We start from the raw sequence: 20000 nt of genomic DNA on the forward strand, positions 1-20000 counted from the left end.
TGACCTTTTGGGAAAGATGTACTCATTTTATGTTTATTGACACAGAACTTGGTATAATAAGTACTGTGTAAAAACAAACCAACAAAAACTTTTCTACAGTTTATTGACATTGAAGACATTCCCTAGGAAAGGAGAGTTCCAAGAGCTTGTATTTTGAAAGAAGGTAGACATATACTCTACCTGAGCTCACTATTTTCTTATTAACTGAATCTTAAATGTAAAAATATAAAAGTCTGCAAATCAGTATTTAAATAAGTACCCTCCAGCATATCAGGTGAAGTAATGTGCCACAGCCTTCTTATCTGTCCACCATATTTATACTAGATTATTATTTGAGATTTCTGTGTGACTGCTGTAAAATTACAGCAGTCACACAGAAATATAATCACTTAAAATAACACAAACTTATTTTACCACTCTGGGAAGCAGACATTCACTAGAAGTTTTGTCTTGCTGGGCTACAAAGCACAGGCTGCATGCTGTCTGGATGTTCCAAGGGAGAATCCGCCTCCTCACTGATTCACTTTCGAGAGCCCTTTACTCATGGCCCTTTTTCTGTCATCAAAGCCAGTAACCGCTGGTCAAGTTCTTTTCACAGAGCATCACTCTCACCCTCTCCTGCCTTTTTCTCACATACCCAAGGCTTCTTGTGATGACCCTGAGTATATATGTAGAATTCGGGATAATCTCCTGAGGTCATAATCCTTAATTACTAATCTGCAAACTCCTCGTTTCCATATAAAATACAGTATTTACCGGTTCTAGGGACTGAGCTATGAATATCATTAGGGGAGCATTATTCTACCTATTAAGCTTATTATTGAACTTTAATAGCTTTTTATCAGCACCATAAATTATAACTAGCAAGACAACATGTGCACAGACATTTGCGTGCGAATTTATCTTTATTCACTTAAATAACTGCAAATGAATGAAAGTCCTGTTGCTATTTCAAATGCATGATGCAGTGATCGTGATGCCTTGGAATCCAGGGGGCTGTGTGGTATTTATGTACGCCAGGCACTCAGTGGAGTGGAGAGCAGGTCACGTAGTGCAGTCTTCCAAGCTAAAGCGTGTTTTCTCTGGGGACAGCCAACTACCATTTAACTGTTTTGCTTCCTTTTTTGGGAACATATGCCCATCCTGTGATGCCAGAAGTCACCAAAGCATCTGATTTGACCTGCCCGTACATATTTGACTAAATAGCAAGAGATGACCACATTGATGTGGTAAGGCATTAATACTTCTGTCCGGATTGAATCATTTCAGCTGCTATCAGTTAGGCAGTAGAAAAAATTACAGAAAACAAACATATTTTGATAGATTTAAGGTGTAAAGCAGGTGTCCAGCCTATACAATGCTGCTAATCAATATATAAGCTGATTTTTATTGGAAGAGAGTTTGTCAGAGACACTCTCAAACACACCTGTACTTTCCGTACCAAGTTTAGCTACAGTTGATTGAAGACCACTGTCACTGATCTTTGCTTCACACTGGTGTAAGCGGCACTTGCAGAGAGCCAAACATAGCAACAAATTTCGGTAGCATCTTGCCAAACAATACAAAATCTGTTCCCCTTTAAGCATGTTACTTTATCCCTTTCTTTTGGATCTTGCTCAAAGGAAAATACAACTGTAAGCTACTCCGTTTCTTCTGTTAAAAATTCTCTAATCCAAAAATGAACTATGTGTGGTTTTGTGGAGTTTTGTATTTTCAAAGAAAATGGCTACATGATAAATCAATCCAGTATTATCATTTTTCTTATAAACAAATACTTTTGGTGTTGAAGATATTAATTAATTTGATTACAAAAATCAGTACACGATGTGTATGTGCAATGTTAATTATCTTATATACCATGAATATATACAGCTTTCATTTGTCAATTATGTCTCACTAAAGTTGGGGAAAATGCTTCTAAATCAAAGATTAGGGTTAACAGCAATTATGAAAATCCCATTTTGATAACTTCAGGACTAACCAGTGATCACTTGGGGATGTTTTCTGTTTCCTTTTTATTATTGAACCAAAAGTATTTTTTAAAAGCTAGCTTCAACTAACAAGGTGTTCTTTGTCTTATAACGTGAGTACTGTGTTTTGAGTGTTGTCTGAAAAGTAGGATTCTTCCAGATTTCTCTGTAGTGTACTTTTTGACAGTAGCTCTTCTGCTTAGCCTACAACACACACACACACGCACATGCACATGCACATGCACATGCACACACACACACACATACAGAGACAGAGAGAGGAAATTTTGCAAACAATTTAACAAACTTCAAGAAAACAGCTTTCTACAGCAACAGCTTTAGCTTTAGCAGACATCTCTGTGGGGGATTTTAAATAAACACAAGGCTGTTTGGAAATACTTGTTATATGTAAATATGCAAAAAATGCTGAGCAGTGCTAACAGCTGTAGGGTGTACTCTCTCATCCTGAAAAGGATATTTTGGTGGCAGTGGTAGTTTTTATTTTTCCATCTTTCCTTTCATTCCCTTCTACTTGTCTCTACCCACTCACTCTTCCAAAATTTTCTCTGAGAGGCTGAACTTAACAACCCCCCATGCTGTTACAAGAGAATCATTTCATTAGATTCCCACTGGAAAAGGTGGGTGGTGTCTTGAAGGAATGTTTCTGAGTTACCCAATGTTGTAAAAGTTGCACTTCAGGGAACTTGCTTGGACTTGCTTTGACACCAGTCTCACACAGCCCAGACACTCTGCAGGCCAGATTCCATTAAGGCTTGTCACTGTGAAAGGCAAGAAAGTCCTGTTATGAGTGACTTTCCACCCAGGATGATGCTGGAGATCACAGAATAAACATCTAGTAGTCTTATCAGGGTCTATAACATAAAGACACCCATCTATTTATGAAAATAAGCGTATGCCCTGCTCATCAGAACCCAGCCAGGTGGGGGACTGAAGAGAAATTAAAAGTGAAAGTCTCCTCCTACAGGATTTTTGACAGACTGAGTTTGGAGTAGGAAAGGCGACAAATGTAAAGCAGGAAAGCCTGGATCCCAGGCACAGATCCAGTGATGCCTGTTGGTATAACAGTCCGTATTTCCCCAGTTTCTTCACCTACCAGCTGTAATTAAATGAAATAGGAAATCTAAACTGGAAAAGCAAATATTACTCTGTAGGTACAAAGAGATGAGAACTAACATTAAGTTCCATTGAAAACCCTGAGCATTACATGAGTCTATGGCATGTAAATGGTGATTTGTACATAGCCTTGTGCAGGAAAATGTTAGCAATATAACGACGAAGCCTTGAATTTTAGCTGTGCTGTACATTCTCGGACCGTTTCCTTAACCTCTTTAAGTCTAAATGTGGTCATCTGTAAAGTGAAGGAACTGAAAGCTACTTCACAGAGTTACAAGAATTAACTAATATGAAACTCACTTCTCACTGAGTAAATACTATTGTTTCTATTTTAATTAATCTCATTTTTAGTAACCAAGGAAATCATTCATTAACTGCTTGCCAGTTACACTCATCTGTAAGTGACAGAGTCACGTTCAAAACTAACTTTAGCTGCACAAGAATCTCAAGCACATCACAGTGACAAGAAGGTCTCGCTGGTGTCATCCATGAATATATTTGCTGTGAGGAAATTCTAATAATCTCTTAGCACACTAGAATAAATGAAATGGTTCAGTAAGAAGAAGCAAAAATGTCCAGAAAGGATAGGTACTTTGAGACTGAGAAAGGATGATGGGGCTTTCGTTTTAAAGTTAGGACAGACTTTGAAATTGTAGGCATTATTTTCAATTTAGAGCTGTAGGGTCAATTCTTTTAACATATTCTTCTTGACTAAAGGATTATGATTATTTTTCTATCAAGGTCAACCCAAGGCTTATTAAAATAATGGACTGGAAGAATTATAACTTGTATTGACATTTTATTCTTCATCTGAAGTTGTCAATCTCTAACCTTTCTAAGTGATGAGTTCTTGCTCTGTCTATTTATAACATAACAAAAATTCATTTCAATCTTGATTTTATTTTTTATAACTGAAGGAAATATTTTGGAATATCTTCATTTTGCACATGCTGAGAAGAAGCAATGGAATTAATCATTTTAAAATTATCATAACTTTGGGCTTCTCTGTCATAAAGGTAAGAGGTTGCAAGAAAATGGGGTTAAATTTAACCCTCTACTTCCCAGTTGCTTGACATGTATAAAAGTTCATTTTCTCATCAGTAAAAATAAAGAAACCAAAATGGCAATGCCCGCATTACAGGGTAGAAATGTAGATTTAATGGTACAGTTTATAAATGTCTATTCAATGCTAGACATCATAGGCTTTCTAGGGAGCATAGGATTTTATGTATCAATTAAATTTAGCCCCACTTCATTAAGCAGAGAAACATAGGATGTGCAAAAAGTCATATCATTGAATCCTGAGCTGAAATTTCCAAGGTGATTTCCCTTGTCTGATATTACAGATACGAGATGCAGAGATGTTAAATAACTTGCCTAAAGGAGAAGCAGGGTTGAGTGCTCAGTGTGAATAGTTTCTAAGCTCATACCTTGGCATTCTACCATATGGTTTTCCACCTACTAATTAATGTTGAGTGCTTTGTGTTTCCTCCCATTCACAGTAGAAGCCAAGCAAGAGTGCAAAGATTTTACACTGGGTACCCAGAAGCCTGGCTTTTAAATTCTGTATACTGCAAACTAGCTGTCTTCCTGCACTACGTAATGTATAATTTAAAATATTAAAATAATGGGTAATTTAAAGTGGATGATATAGCCATCATATTGATTAATTTGAAAATTACCAATGTTTGCACTAGAAGTCAGATCAATATAAATGTATGAAGGAGGGAGAAAATTCCCATTTTCTTCTTTTTCCAAATTCTGTGAAATTAGAGCAGGAATAATCTCTACTCCTAGAACCTGTGTTTGGCAATTTTCCCTCTCTATTTAATCTTTCCACAGTCAGCTGCACACACAAACAGTACCAATGCTAGTAAAACACAGTAGTGATCTTAGTGCACATGGTAACTGCTATTCATATGGATGTTTAATTATCCCCCTGGAAAATTTGAATATAGTACATGTCCTTTTTGAAATAGACAAAGCCACCTTCCTATCAGCTAGTTCACATTCATAACCACACATCTTAAGCATGCCAGCTTCTTATGCAAACATTACTCTAATGGCACCACTGTCCCTTGCTTTCTGCTGGACTCTGGGGCTATGAGTCTTCTGAATTTGTCCGTGTGTCTGGCTCCATGATAACCTCCTTGTACTCATTCACACAATTCAGTATCAATAATGCTGATTTTTCATTGTATTTCCTAGAACTTTCACTTCTTTTACCCTACATGCCTTTACAGCCCCACCCTGCTAATCCTTGGCTGCTGGAGTTAGCTCTGCTCAGTTATCCCTCAAAGCCTCTGGGGATTAACTTTCGAAAATTAGTAACCCAGGGGCAGACCCAGGATTTGGCGGGCCTGGAAATTACCAAAGTTGAGAAGGTGACCTTTTAAGGGAACGAATACAAATTGAGTACTAAATAATGTGTGAAATTGAATATTTAGTATGAGGAATTGTTACTGATAATTTTTGAAAAGCTAATACTACAGAGGACAAAATTCAGAAACATGTAAATTTTTATGAATTTTCTGCCCCAGGCCCATATATGATATATCATACTACATTTTCAACTAGTTTTAAGGTTCGTTTTGCTTTGTTTTGGTACTGGGAATCAAACTCAGGACCTTGTGCTTGCCAGGCAGGTACTTGTGCTGATGAGCTACATCCCCAGCTCCAACAATTAGTTTTAACTCTCTGCACATTTCTAACTTGTTTCTTTTTCACCATCTTATTATGTGTGTTGATAGAATATTGATGGGATGTGTTCATATAGTAATACAATCTCAGGGCCTTTTAAAATAGAAACAACAGGATGGAAGTATTCCTTGATACCATTGACACACGAAAGTGTGCTTATTTAATTATGTGTGATGCATTTAAAACTAGTATAAATGTGTACACTAAGGCAAACTTCATGTATCTACCAGCGCAGGTCTCTGAGCTTCATCCTCGTCATCTTACAAGGGGAATGTGTGATCGAAGAGAGACTGAAGTGAAAGAGACAACTGTTCTGATATGATAGTGGTTAAAATAGCTTATTTTTGAAGAATTACAAAAACATGTGAATTTCAGGCTAAAATATATCCCAAGGCTCCACGGCCTTGAAAGGTATCTGGGCACACAAGGGGTTGAAGCTCAAGCTTTGGCCCATTAGCTTCCTGGAGAATCTGCCTATATCCATGCCATTTAAATTGGTCCTTTGTCATAAAAAAAGGAAATTCTACTTGCATGACCATTGATTTCTGATTTTGCATTGTTAATTTCTGATTCCTATCTGAGGCAGGACTACATTAATGGAACATTCATGGATAACAAGATAAGTACATAACAAATAAGTAAAATTTAGGAAGGCTTCAGGTTAAAAGGAGACAAAAGAGAAAGCTCAAAAGTACTGGAAGGAATTTCACATAGTCAAACCAGGAGAAAACAATTTGTAAGATGACTCTGAACTGAATAATTTATGTGTAAATAACTTGAAGCGAAGAACAGTGAGAAAATTTTAGCCCCAGGGTGAAGTAGTTTTGTTTTTCTTAAAAATAAAGTGCTATGGTGTTTACAGGTATGTATGATACTGAATCAGAACTATAATTACATGCTTACAGTGACAAAGTCTTATTAAACAGTGAGGTGTTACTAAAAGAATACACTCTAGATTCCTTGAAAAAAAAAATGTATTCTTGACTTAATTGTGTTACTAGCATCCTGTGTGCTTCTGGAAAAAATTACCAAATTTCCTTATTGTGTTTCCTAATCTATAAAATAGAGACAACAAAACTGGAGAATTACTATGTCTTCCTCTAATTTTAAAAGTGTTGGTATTGTACATCAATTTTCTTTAAATACAATACCATCCCATATTTAGACATCATAATTAATATTTTCCTGGAGCTAGAATAACTTGGAAAGAGTAATTTAATTGGAAGAGATTAGTTGACAACTCCTTTAGATGTTAATGGTAGCCCACACTTTAAAAATTCAATAATAATGAAATTGTACAGAGTGGAACAAAGAAAAATTCCAAAGCATCTCTTTGCTATAAATGCCATTGGTATTTATGTAATTTGAAAAAGGAAAAAAAAAAACTCTAAAAAACAAGAGCAACATGATTCCCTTAGGGACCGGACATCCTGGAACTTGTATTTTTAACTCAGTTTATCCTGCAGGGAGCCAATATTCAAACCTGTGTGTAATTTAGATGTTTTGTTCATTCCATGTGTCTCACATGCTGGTTCAAATTACTTAGTGTTGGAAAATAGAAATGGAGAGGGGATGCATTTATAGCATTTCTATTACTGATTATATGCAGCACAGTAGACAAAGCCATAGATGTATCATTAAAGGCCTAGCAGGTTACTCACCCCACACCCTACTCACTTAGCTCTGGCTCAGCTGTAAGACAAAATCCTTGGGATGTGTCTAGCTCAGTTGCAACAATCCATATTGGCTTCCACTGGGAAACTATTAACTTGAGGTTTCATTATCTTTTTCCTCATTGCTAACTATGGGAATTCCTTGTGTCCAAATTCTGTGTAATGAATTATAGTCATTCACACTTTCATCATGAAGAACAGTTTATCCAATAATTCCAAAGCATCTGATATCTGCTTATGATGCCATCTAGTGTGCTGGATCTGGTGTTAAGTACATGTGGTCAATGTGCTCTAAAACATCCTCAATTTCCTTGGTCTGACAGCTCCATGTGTTTCAGTCTCTCTACCACATTCTCTTATATCAATAATTTTGGAATATTAACCGTATTTGATTTCTCTTAAGTAAATGTCCACTTCTTCTCACATACTTGGCCTCCATCACAGACCCAAAGACACACTTAAACCCTTTTTGGTTTCTCTAACAGCCCGATGTCCTCCAAAGGCGGCTGATTAGTGCGACCAAAGCACTCCACCCTGAGGGGATGGAGAGCTCTTCTGGAAAGGGCAGCTGTGTTCACTTCTCTGCAGACTGAGGGGCTGTTTGATCCTTCCCTGGAGGTCCTGGTATTCCAGGCAGTATTACACAAACACTGATTCCTGGCATTGGCAGGCTATTGGAGGATGATAGTGGGAGGAATGTACAAGCAAGGACTTTTACACTTTGCTTTTGTCAGCATCTCTAGAAGCATCAGGGGCCTGCAGAGAATGACTCCTCTGTGACCTTAGCTCCTGTCCCATTCCCAACAACTGCCAGGTACCATGGTTCTTAAGGTCCCGTAATATGGCTTCTCCCCACTTGCACCCCATGGCTAGTAGTGGCTTCCTTATGTTCTTAATCTCTGTTTTGCCTCTTCGTCTCGTTAGCCCTCCTGTTAAAGTGCAACCCATTTTCTGAATTGACTTTGCCCCTTTAAAAACTCAAAGTGGGTTTTATTTACCTGATTCCGGTATGGAAGATAAATTTGCCTATCTGGAGTTATCCCAGGAAACAAAGCCTCAAGCAAGGATGTGGCATAGATGCCTTTACACGCTAAAGCATGATGGTAGGAATACCTTGCTTGCAGGCAGAAAGGGAAATTTTAATAACCTGTGGCATGCAGTTGCATCACAGATGCCTCTATTTTCAAGGATGGAGGAAACGAAGTAATCTACTGCTACAGTAGTCATATGACTTCTAATCTGTAGAAGTTGTAAAAGTGTTGAGAGTTGGTCAGATCCAGAAAACTTTGCCAAAATTCTTCTGTTTAATACTAGATGTGGTGGGTTGACAATTTGTGGTCAGCTTGTTACACCCAGCTGAACTGAACCAGCATGTACTGGGTGTGGGAGGCCCACTTGGGACTGCTGCCAGCAGCATAAGAGGAAGAACTGGAGAAGAAGAAGTTAGGCTGTTGGGAGCAGAGAAAAGGCTGAAGGAGCTGCTGGTTCTCTTGGAGGAACTTGTCATGTTGGCTTTCCTGATGAAATTGGCTGTTTTCATCCTCCGAGGAGCTCAGGACTTTGTCGGCACTAAGAATGTCTTCATTTGACTTCAGGGGAGCTCTGGTCCTCACTCTGAGCATCGCTTCCTGGATCCAGAGGGGAAGCTGGTGCACTGCTCAGTGTTCTGGAGAAGCTTGTCAGCTTGGTTTTCCTGATGGAAACTTGGCTTTCCTCATCATCCCAGGAGCTTTACACCTCACTGTTGATGACAATGGCTGTGGTACCTTTCAGGGGATTTCTGGTTTTAATTTTGACCATTGCTTCCTGGCTCCTGTTCAGATCCCTCAGTCTGCTAGCCCAGATCCTTCAACCCACTGGCACAGACTTTCTAGCTTCTACTACTGACCTTTGGGCCTTCCCAGCACAGATCCGTGAAACGGGCCTGCACGAGACATTGTCATTGGATTTAGGCCTCCAGTGGACTCATGAGAAGCATTGTTCTTCTAGGTCTTCAGCTGAACTCATACAGGACACTGCAGTGGAACACAGGCCCTCAGTTGGATTCTTTGGTCTTTAGTGTGTGGACAGATTTCCTATAATCTCTTGTATATGATTCTTAGGGCGATTATTATAGAGAATCGTATAAAGAATCGTATATAATGTGTCCTGTATTGTATTTCTCCCCTTGAAAAGCCCCAAACTACTATACTAGATTAATGTGAAAGCAGAGATATCCTGAGAAACAGACAAGTATATTTTGATATTATCAGATAAAGCTAGAAAATGTCATCATGAAATGAATTTGATAATCAAATATCAAAATTTGTTTCTGATTAAAACAATCCCCATTTTCTTTCAACCTGTATAATACTCCATTGCTTTGTGATCCAAAACTGTATTCACATTCCAGGAATAGCAAGGGAAAAACACTATATCTTGGATGTAGATAGCATATATACCACAGGAACTGCAAGAATTGGCTCATATTTATCATTTGGAACCTACAGATCTCATACATGAATGTATCTTAATATACTAGACTAAGGAGATGGAATGAAAATTAGGTTGATACATCTGTGGGATACAGGATTTAATTTACAATGTGATCTGTTTTATGGTCCTACCAGCTTGTTTGGTTGGCTGACATGGATTCCACCCACAAAAGGCTGTGTTTAATGAGGTCAAGATGGCAAAACTTCCTCATAATTATTTGAAGAAGGAATCTAATAGACATAAATTTTGTAATGTTAGAACACAATTACTGTGTAGAACTTGCTTCCTCTCTCTCTGACAACATTGCCTGGAAGTTACAGAAAACACTCCCATCCCTGGGGCATTGAGAAATACTTGATGATGGAAACAACACCATCCTTATTGACTTGGTCTTTGCTAGTAGGTTGGAGGTAGTGGTAGGAGTTGTCTACCACTATCAGATGGTAGCCTACATCATTTTAATTGGAACTGTGGGACTTCAGAGTGAAGGAGGCCAGGTGATGTTACTGAACAATCAGAGATAAGGATGGTTCATTTTCCACAGCAGGGTGTAAAAACAGAGTTGCTTAAGATATGAAAATCTGGGCCAGAAACAATTGACTACTGGTCATAGAAGGAAAAATTAATTTTCATGAAATACCAATAGGTTTATATGCAGGAAATACTTTTGACCTCAGGACTGTTCAAATCACTGCTACCTAAAGACATGATCTCTCACTGAAGTCCTCTAACCAACCTAGCACATAAACTTAAACTCTTCATTTGGAAAGGAGACCAGGACAGCTTGCAGAAGGCCCTGTGACAGCAGCATGTGTAGAGACTATAAATCATCTGCCAAGCATACCCTGAGGAATTTATGATTTTGCTTGTGACTACACTAAAGAAGGGAAAACCCCAGACACTGACTCTCAGTTGACACTAATCCCTTAGAGGTCTTTAAAAACCACTGTGAATTACTGGGGCTTAAATAGTTGGCTGATTTTGTTCTAAATCTGTCTCAGAGTGGGACCACTGGATCAACAGATGCAGCCTCTGATAATTTTCCAGGGATAAGTTCCTTTCTTTGTCCATTATGTTAAGAAAGGCAAAAATTATCCCCCGAAGTGTCTTATTCACCTATATAGTAAATCAAAAGAAAACCTCAATCCAGAAAGACCTATAAATATCAGCTTCCCTTCCAAAATGTGAAAGGATAGACAATAGCAATTGCTAGGTTCTCCACAACCAACCTGGAAAAACAGAACCACCAGAGGGACCATGGAAAATGATCAAATGATTGTGGATTGTCTTAATATTAAATAGGTGGTTCTCCAATTGTTCTTGACATATATCCTGATAAAAATAAATCCTAGAATTCTTTGGTACTTAATACAAGGTATTCATCTGCTGAAAATAAGTGTTCCTTCATAATACTGATGAGGGTAAGTATATTATGTAAGGTATATGATAGGGCTAGTTGAACTTTTTTGATCGTCACACTAGAGTCCTCACAATCATGCCCAGAACATTCTACAAAGCATCTCACTAGTCTATGACATTAATGTTGACTGAATCTGGTGAAATAATGAGAATACCTTCAATGTTTAGCAAGTAATTTGTGCTTTAAGGAATAATTAGGAAAATAATCAAAAGAAAATTCAGGCTCAGACCATGTCAGTAAGCCTTTTCAAAACATTTAGGAGTATTTTTTTTTTCTAAAGTGAAAGTAAGGATGCTGCAAGTAGTCAAATGTATCTCTCAGAGTGAGGAGAAACTTGTTGGCAAAATTTGTTTTCATACCAATAGATATACGCCTTCTCTGTGTGTCTTCCTTCTTCTGGTGCTACCACTCACACAATTACAGAATCACGATCATGTTGCTCCATCATGCATAGCTTCTAACAAGAAACCTAGAAGGCAACAAATCTGCAAGAGATGATTGCAAAGCATGGTGTGTGCTTACATCTAAAAAATATATTTCTGTAAAAAACACAGAGGTTATTATGGAAAAGAAGGAAAGAACAAATTTTTATTTTCAGCCAGATCAATAGCCGTGTACTAAGTGCCAATGAGTTTTTGTATTTATTTTACTCAGGATGTATGTCAAGAACTGTTAACAATTGGAGAATTACTTACTTAATTTTAAGACAATCCATGGTCATTTGATCACTTTCGTGGTCCCTCTGGTGTTTTATTTACAATTTAGTTGTGGAAGACGTACCAATTCCCTTCAAAGTACTTTTTTTTTTGCTTCAAATACACTTATCCCATTGTTCTTCCCATTTTCTGAAGAAGTTTTGGAAGTCATCTTTCATGACGGTCTTGAACCAGGTATAATAGTGCATGCCTGTAATCCCAGCACTCAGGAGGCTGAAGCAGGTGGATCTCTGTGAATTTGAAGCAAGCCTGGACTACATAATGAGTTGAAAGCCAGCCTGAATTACATAGCAGGACTTTGTCTCAAAAAACCAAAAACCAACCAACTAACCAACGAACCAACCAACCAGCCAACCAACAACCCAGTGAATGCTGCTAACAAGTGCCATCCAGGGGAAAGGTAGGCTCATAAAAATGTTAGTGTATCTCTTCTACATTATTTAACAGATCTGGCACCATCAGACTTCTGGTTCTTCCCCCAAGTGAAAATGACCAAAAATTGTAATTACTTGGAATATATGTGGGCTATCAAGGCAGCCGTGATAGTGCAAATAAAGCCAAGTGGAGCATTTTGAGGAGGATTAAAGGCAGTGTGTCTGTTACCGTAATAATTTTTTAAAACTGTAAATGTTCACTGTATTTGTGAATCTCACCTCATACATCCATGTTCTAGGTGGTCTGGTTGAAGAGTAGAATAGCTGGCCAGTCAGTTTTGGGCTGCGTAAGACACGCAAATCTCCAAGGCTGGACTTGGTAATACAGTAACTGCTTTTAAATGATGACTAGTAAGATGTTTGCATTTTCGCCACAGGCAGAATACATTGGACTGACCAGTGAGCAGAGAAAATGAAAGTGCTGCTTTGAATGTCCCCATCAAAGTTCATATTGAAATTTCAGATCTGCTGCATGATATGAAGAGGTAGGACTAGATGGAGCCTTTCAGAGGTAACTGGACCCTGGAAGTTCTGCTCTCATGGATGGATTGATCTATTCATGGATTAATGTATTCATGACAGTGGGTAAAGCAGGAATGGGCTTTGTCATAAAAATGAGCTCTCCAGTTTGCTTCCTCCTTCTCATTATGTGGTACTCTCTACCTTAACAGATATTGTCTGTGCTCTTCAGCTTCCCAACCTTCAGAATCCCAAGCTAAATAAATCTCTGGCATGGCTGGCATCTAGATATCCCCCTAGAGCTTCATGCAGTTTTAGATGGTACATTTTCAGAGGTAGCTGGATCTAGAGTGTGTGATCTTGGAATTTATTGATGGTGTAGTTCTAGGATCAAGAGCATGAGGATTAAGTGTGTGAGTGCTACCCACCCTAACTAGCCTGGATGAGATAGAAGGGATAGAAAGTGCTGTGGTCATCCCTTGCTTGCTTTTCTGCCTTCTGCCTGCCATAAACTGTGTCTTAGCTATTTTTCTCTCATTGTTGAGGCAAAATACCTGACACTCAAAGTTAAAGGAGGAAAGGTTTCTTCAGCTCACAGTTTGTGGAGGTTTCAGTCCATAATCATGTGGCTCCAAGGCAGGATGACACACGGCAGAGGGACAAGCATTCATGGCAGTGGAAGACAGCAAAAGCAACAAGAGAACAACACAAGCCTCTTACTGTCCTTTATATTATATCCAGTCTACTAGGATTAGGGAGGTGCCAATTCAATCAGTGGATTTATCCAGCAATCACCCACCCTTAATCCCAGCACCCCTAATGCTAGCATTGAACCATGAATCAATCCCATGCTCTACATTCAGCCACTCCTGAAAAAGCCCCATCTAAAACTTCATGAAGCTCTGGGAGGACAACTAGAAACAAACTATACCAGACTGTTTGTCCTTTTTGATGCTTTTCTGCCATGCCACCCTGCCTTGGAGCCACCTGACTTTGGGTATCAGGCATTTTGTCTCAGCAGTGAGGAAAGAAATTAAGATAATCTCTATTTATTATAAATTATCCAGTATGCATGTTCAGTTATAACTACAGAAAAAGGACTAACAGTAAATGATACAACTCACTCTTACATCTATGAACCTAAATGTGGTTCATAGATATACAGCTGGTGCTGTAGACTCATTTTCTTTACCTTTGGTAGCTGCTTCAGTTGGACTAAGTTCCACAGAAGGAAAAGAAGGCCTTTGACCGATGTCTGAATTCTCCACATGCAAAATTTTACACACCTGGATGGTTTTCATAATTCTTTGTAAATCATACCTGAGACCAGAAGAAATACCAATATCTTTCTCATTTGTTAAAGAAAGCCGGTGTTTTCTAGCACCTCTTAGGCTACCCAGTAAATATGTAATGCACTGTGGGTTCAAGCTCATTGTCTTGGTGAATTCTCAGTCTCTCTTTCAGCCTTTTGAATATGGCAGGCCTTTCTGGTGGCGCCATGGTCAGGGTACATTCAGATCATCTATATACTGCTTAGGCTGTACATTAATGCACTTAGGAAATAGTATGTGCTGTGTGAATTCTCCAGTTTGATGTTTTGTCAACAAATTATATGTTTACAGATTTCTCCAGAGAACTTTATATACACCATAAGCACCTGTGTTGCTCACAGTGTGTTTGTGATCTTTTTCAACATAAACCCCACTTTGTAACTTTTTATTTTACTGTTCTGCAAGATTGAATACTATTTTGCTAGCTGTCTTAGTTTCTAAGGAAGGAATGGTTCCACTAGGGAATATGAAAATTGCTTCATTGAACTCTAAGTGGAAGCTAACACCTATCTCTTGTGAGCTACCTATACCAAGGAACCATCAGGAATGGAAGAATGTTACAAACCCAAGGAGATAAAAGATTACTGCTAAACAGAAGATAGAATGGAATCTAGGAGATTTCTAGGGATGCATTTTATGACTTCTATTCTTCATAGTAAAAATCAATACAGAACAATATAAAACCAGTAAGACGGGGACCCAGGAACTCACTTCATTCAGAGATGTAGGTTTGATTGCCCCAGTAGATTATGTACCTGGCCATTTAAGGTTATGTTGATGGTTAAAAAAAAATAGCCTGAGTACCAAAGACATGGCTGCACTGGTTCATTGCATATGTAGAGTGTGTGGTAATATAGCTACTGATGATCTTGAGGTCATTTTACAGGGAACAATGATTCAGAGCTAAGTTCATCTCACAAGAGCTCAAAACATAAAATGGGGAAGTATATTCAATTTACACTCTTATCTTGCAGGCTTGCATAAAGTTCAATGTGGTCATTTCATCAGAGATAGTGAAGCAACTGCTTATACTCTACATTATATAAAAGAAGTCCTCAAAATCTAGTACTTAAATTAAAACCATACTGAACAAACTGCCCCTTTATACAGAAATGTGTTTTGTACCTGATTTCCTCTGCACTAAATAGCCACAAACTCTTATTCCCTTACCCAGACTCTGTACCATACATAATTTTCTCCAATTATAACCTGAATTTTATTATTTTTTTTTTAACTGGGATTCAATCTCCTCTTCTAGGCTACCATCCTTTCCTTTATGGGGAAAGGTAACTCAGTCAACCTTGTCTTGCCTTCTTGCTTCATGGGCAAGATGTTAGCACAAACAAAACTGTCATTTTCAACCTTAAATAATTTTACATTTTAGTTAGGTGTGTTGGTGCACACCTGTAATCCCAGCATTCAGGAGGGTGAAGAAGGAGGATTGCTGAGTTTGACACCAGCCTGGGCTACAAAGTGAGTTCAAGGCTAGCCTGAACTGTACAGTGAAACCTTGTCTCAAAAAAACAAAAAAACAAACAAACAACAAAAAAAAAACAGACAACATAATTTCACATTTTTAAAAACAAAAATCATCTTGAATTGAGATGTTAATATGATACTCATTTAGTACATGAGTGCAGTTTTAAGTTTAGATATCCTTATTTTATGTATTCATTTTAACATCTTATTTTCAGTTAATTCAAAGGATAAAACAATAAGTAGTGAAGTTTTAAAATTTTTATTTATAAGCTGGGTGTTGTGGCACATGCCTTTAATCCCAGTACTTGGGAGGCTGAGGCAGGAGGATAATTACAAGTTTGAGACTAGCCTTGGCTATAACGTGAGCTCAAGGCCAGCCTGAAGTGCATAGCAAGACCCTCTCTCAAAAAGACAAAAAAAAAATTATTCATAGAATGTTATGCCTAATCATTTAAGGGTTTTGTATGCTTGCCATACCCATATTACTTCCATTTAATAAATGATATCTCATGTAATTTGAAGCTGTAAAAATGCTGCACACATTCAAACTGTTATTATTTGTGCAAGTGTTGTCTTCAAATTGTCACCAAATTAATGATATAGTTTACCTACAGATAAACATGTCTGTTGCGTATGTAAATCATTCCGGCTTTTAACTTTAGTTATTAGAATCTTGCATTCTACTTTATTACTAGTTCTTTCTTAACTTATATAACACAATCACACTTATTTTATGAATTTTTTCATAGATCATCTTTGAAAATAATGTGGGTTTTCCTTGTCAAACTTTTTAAACATTCATTCTGCTTATCTTTCCATGCTCCAACAATTTTGTATAAAGTAGAAAATGTATTATATGGAATATTTTATGGATGTGGATTTTCACATTTTTGTATTTATTAGTATGTGTTAGCAGTACATTACATTCATCTTAAAGAGTAGGTGCACATACTTAACATACCTTGATTCTTTTCTTCCCCTTCCCTTTCCCATAGTTTCTAATGTCCTTTCCTGTTTTTATTCTTATCGCTGTTTTATTATTTTTAATTCATGTTTGTGGCATATAACAATTAAATTCCTTGTGGTTGTTTGGTACACATTCATGACTCATCTCAAGTTATTTATATCCCCTTCTTGGCATTACTGCTTCTAACTATAAGGGAAGTTTAGATCCTCATTTCCAGGGCATTTACTGGAAACAACTAGCTCTGACCAGCTGGATTTCTGCAAGCCAGAGTTCATAAATCACTTTCAATAAATTCTTTTACAGAAACTGAGCCTTGCTATTATTAGAAGTATATTAAGATTTCTAAAGAAGTATAATTAACATTTCATTGCCTCAGAAAGCCAAAGTTACTCCTTCTAAACTTTTATAGGAAATCACTTTGTTTTTAAAATACTTTTGTTGGAATATCACTTAGCTCAAGATGCTGACTATTATGGAGTTTATTGATACCATCCAGGGTGTTCATATAGGTTAAATGTATCCCCTAAAGGCTTGTGCGTTGAGCACTGGTTCCTCTGTACGGTGACAAAAGTGATGGAAACTTTAAGAAGTGGGGTCTACTGGGACCTCCACAGATCCTGAGGGATTGTGAGGTCCTAGTGTCTCTGGCTTTGTGTTACATCTCCTGATCTGCTTTGCCCACACAGATTCTTGCCATTGCCATGAAGTTATTTGGTCAAGGAAGGCTCTTGCCAGAGCCTGCACCATGCTATCTAGACTTCCAGCCTCCAAAATTGTGAAACAAATAAATCTTTCTGCAGTAAAATTTGGCCTCTGGTATCCCATTGTAGTAAAGAAAAATGTACTATGACAGTGTTTTAATATACCCTTGTTGTATTCTTTTTATTAGTGGTTTTAGAGGTAGGTTAACTGCTTTATAGTGGTACCTCAGTGCACAACTTAATTCATTTATGGTTTTGGGGAAGATGGCTGTGTTTGTGTTTCTGTAGGGGAGATTGTCATGGTTGTGTTTGTCCTCCAATGTGTAGTATGTAAAAAGAAGCAAAATTTTTTTGAACTTTTTGCTTATGAACCAAATTGTTTGTGAAAAGAAGTGTTCATGAGCTGAGGTATTACTGTACTTGTTTATAAAAGATATGTCTATTTGATTTTCCTTAGAGAGGACAAAAACCTATATTTTCAGTCTCATTTCAGAGTCATTTTGACATCTAAATATTTTGATAATTAGTGAATTTTGGTCTTCAGATTCTGCAACGTTGTGCAAGTGACAGTGGAAATGGCACTTCATATCCTGCACCTAAGTTTATGAATTTTTGTAGAAGAGTTTACCTTAGATATGAAAATTTACCTTCTGATTAAAAATATCAACCACATTTTAGTTTCTTGGTTGGAATTTATTTATTTATTTATTTATTTTGTTTTTTCTCCAGTACCAGGAACCGAACTCACGACCTTGCGCTTGCCAGGCAGGCGCTTTTGCTGCTGAGCTAAATCCCCAGCCCCGGTTGGAATTTATTTAAACCTTCTATAAAATATTTTGAAACAAATCTTACTGAACTAAAATGTATATAAATTCCCTGAAAGTTAAGCATTAATAACAAATATATAAGCAAAATACCAAAATATTAAAGGCTTTTTTTCAATCTGCACAAATTATTGTGCACAAATTATTTCCATAATTCAACATATACAATATTATTTAATTTAATAGTAGTTTGATCCTGTAATATTGGAGAACTACCTGATTATTCTTATTGAATGCATGCCCCTGCCATTTTTGACAGGATAGAAAATTAGGCTGTAATTACAATTAACAAACTTCAAAAATCAATAAAAAATGTATTTTTTTCCACCAATGCTAGAGCGTTTGATAGGAGCCTCCACTCCTCTTAGCCATTACAGAACTAGACGAGGAAGGCCTTGCTTCTCAAAGTTGCAACATCTGGAATAGTGATTCATTTCAGTTTCTACTTTAAAAAAAGGATCCATTTGGGGGAATAACAAATGTTGCTTCGCTCAGATTCCATTAGCTATAACTATTCATATAGCTCTATCCAGATGTGAGAAGATGGGAAAAAGTAGGTAAAAAATGTTTAGCAAAGTTTTCTCTACTAGTCACCAACAATAGCAAATGTTTATTGGGTACAGTTGTATGTGTATAGCACTGAATGAAATGATGAACACACAATGATGTACTAATTCCAGTTTATCCCCATGTATACAAGGTAACAACTGAAGGATTTTTTCAAGTATAATATGATCATTCAATTGAAATGACATTACTGCAAAGGATTCCAAAATTCATATGTCAATTCAAATTTGGAAGAGTATATAAGTTAAAAATAACTAAAATATATTACATATTGTTATCTTTAATGAAGTTGTTTGTATTACTAGATGTAAGAATGCAAGGTTAATCAAATAATTAGAGAATAAAAAATAATAAAACAATTAGAAATGATACAGACCTTCACTAAACAAGACTTTATTTTTGTCTTTCTTGTTATTTTGTTATTGTTTTTCCTCTTTAAAATGAAAAAACTAAAAATAGTGTAGATTATTTTTCTGTAGTTAGAGACACAGTGACATTATTCTTATGGTAGATGATTTTGAACTCAATTATAAATTTTAAAATGATGACCTAGTGATTCACAGAGCTTAATTGCCTTATTCAAAACATACAGCCACTGAATGGTAGTCAAGGTGAAATTCATCTCTGAATCTAACATCTAGTCTATTCGTCCTCTTAGACTAGTAATTATCAGCTTTCTGCCTGCAGCCTGCCAAAGGCTTGGATAATCACTACAACCCAGGGTAATATTCCGGTCCTCGTAGTCCCACTTTTCTTCCTTTGAAACACTGAGATGAATTTCCCTTGAGCAGCCCATTCTTATGGATAGCTCATTCACTGGAGATATATATGGAGTGTATCTCCATATATATGCCGTATATTCCTGGAGAAATAGAAACAAGTGGGAGGATATAGATAGCTATAGAGATAGAGACAGAGGTAGAGAGATAGAGCTAGTTATATTTGTGTATATGGTATTATGATATATTTTGTGTATATGGTATCATGATATATTTTAAAACTGCACAGTTTCATGCCCTTCCATTTTTCTCAATGTGTGTTATTATGTTTCTGCATATAAATGCCAAGTACCATATAAAATACATTTTATAGTATAATAAAATTATACTATATTTATATTATAGTATAATATCATATATATTACATAATA

The sequence above is a fragment of the Chinchilla lanigera genome, unplaced genomic scaffold (genome assembly GCF_000276665.1).
Source record: "Chinchilla lanigera isolate Chin_1 unplaced genomic scaffold, ChiLan1.0 scaffold00006, whole genome shotgun sequence".
In the NCBI taxonomy this organism is placed as follows: domain Eukaryota; kingdom Metazoa; phylum Chordata; class Mammalia; order Rodentia; family Chinchillidae; genus Chinchilla; species Chinchilla lanigera.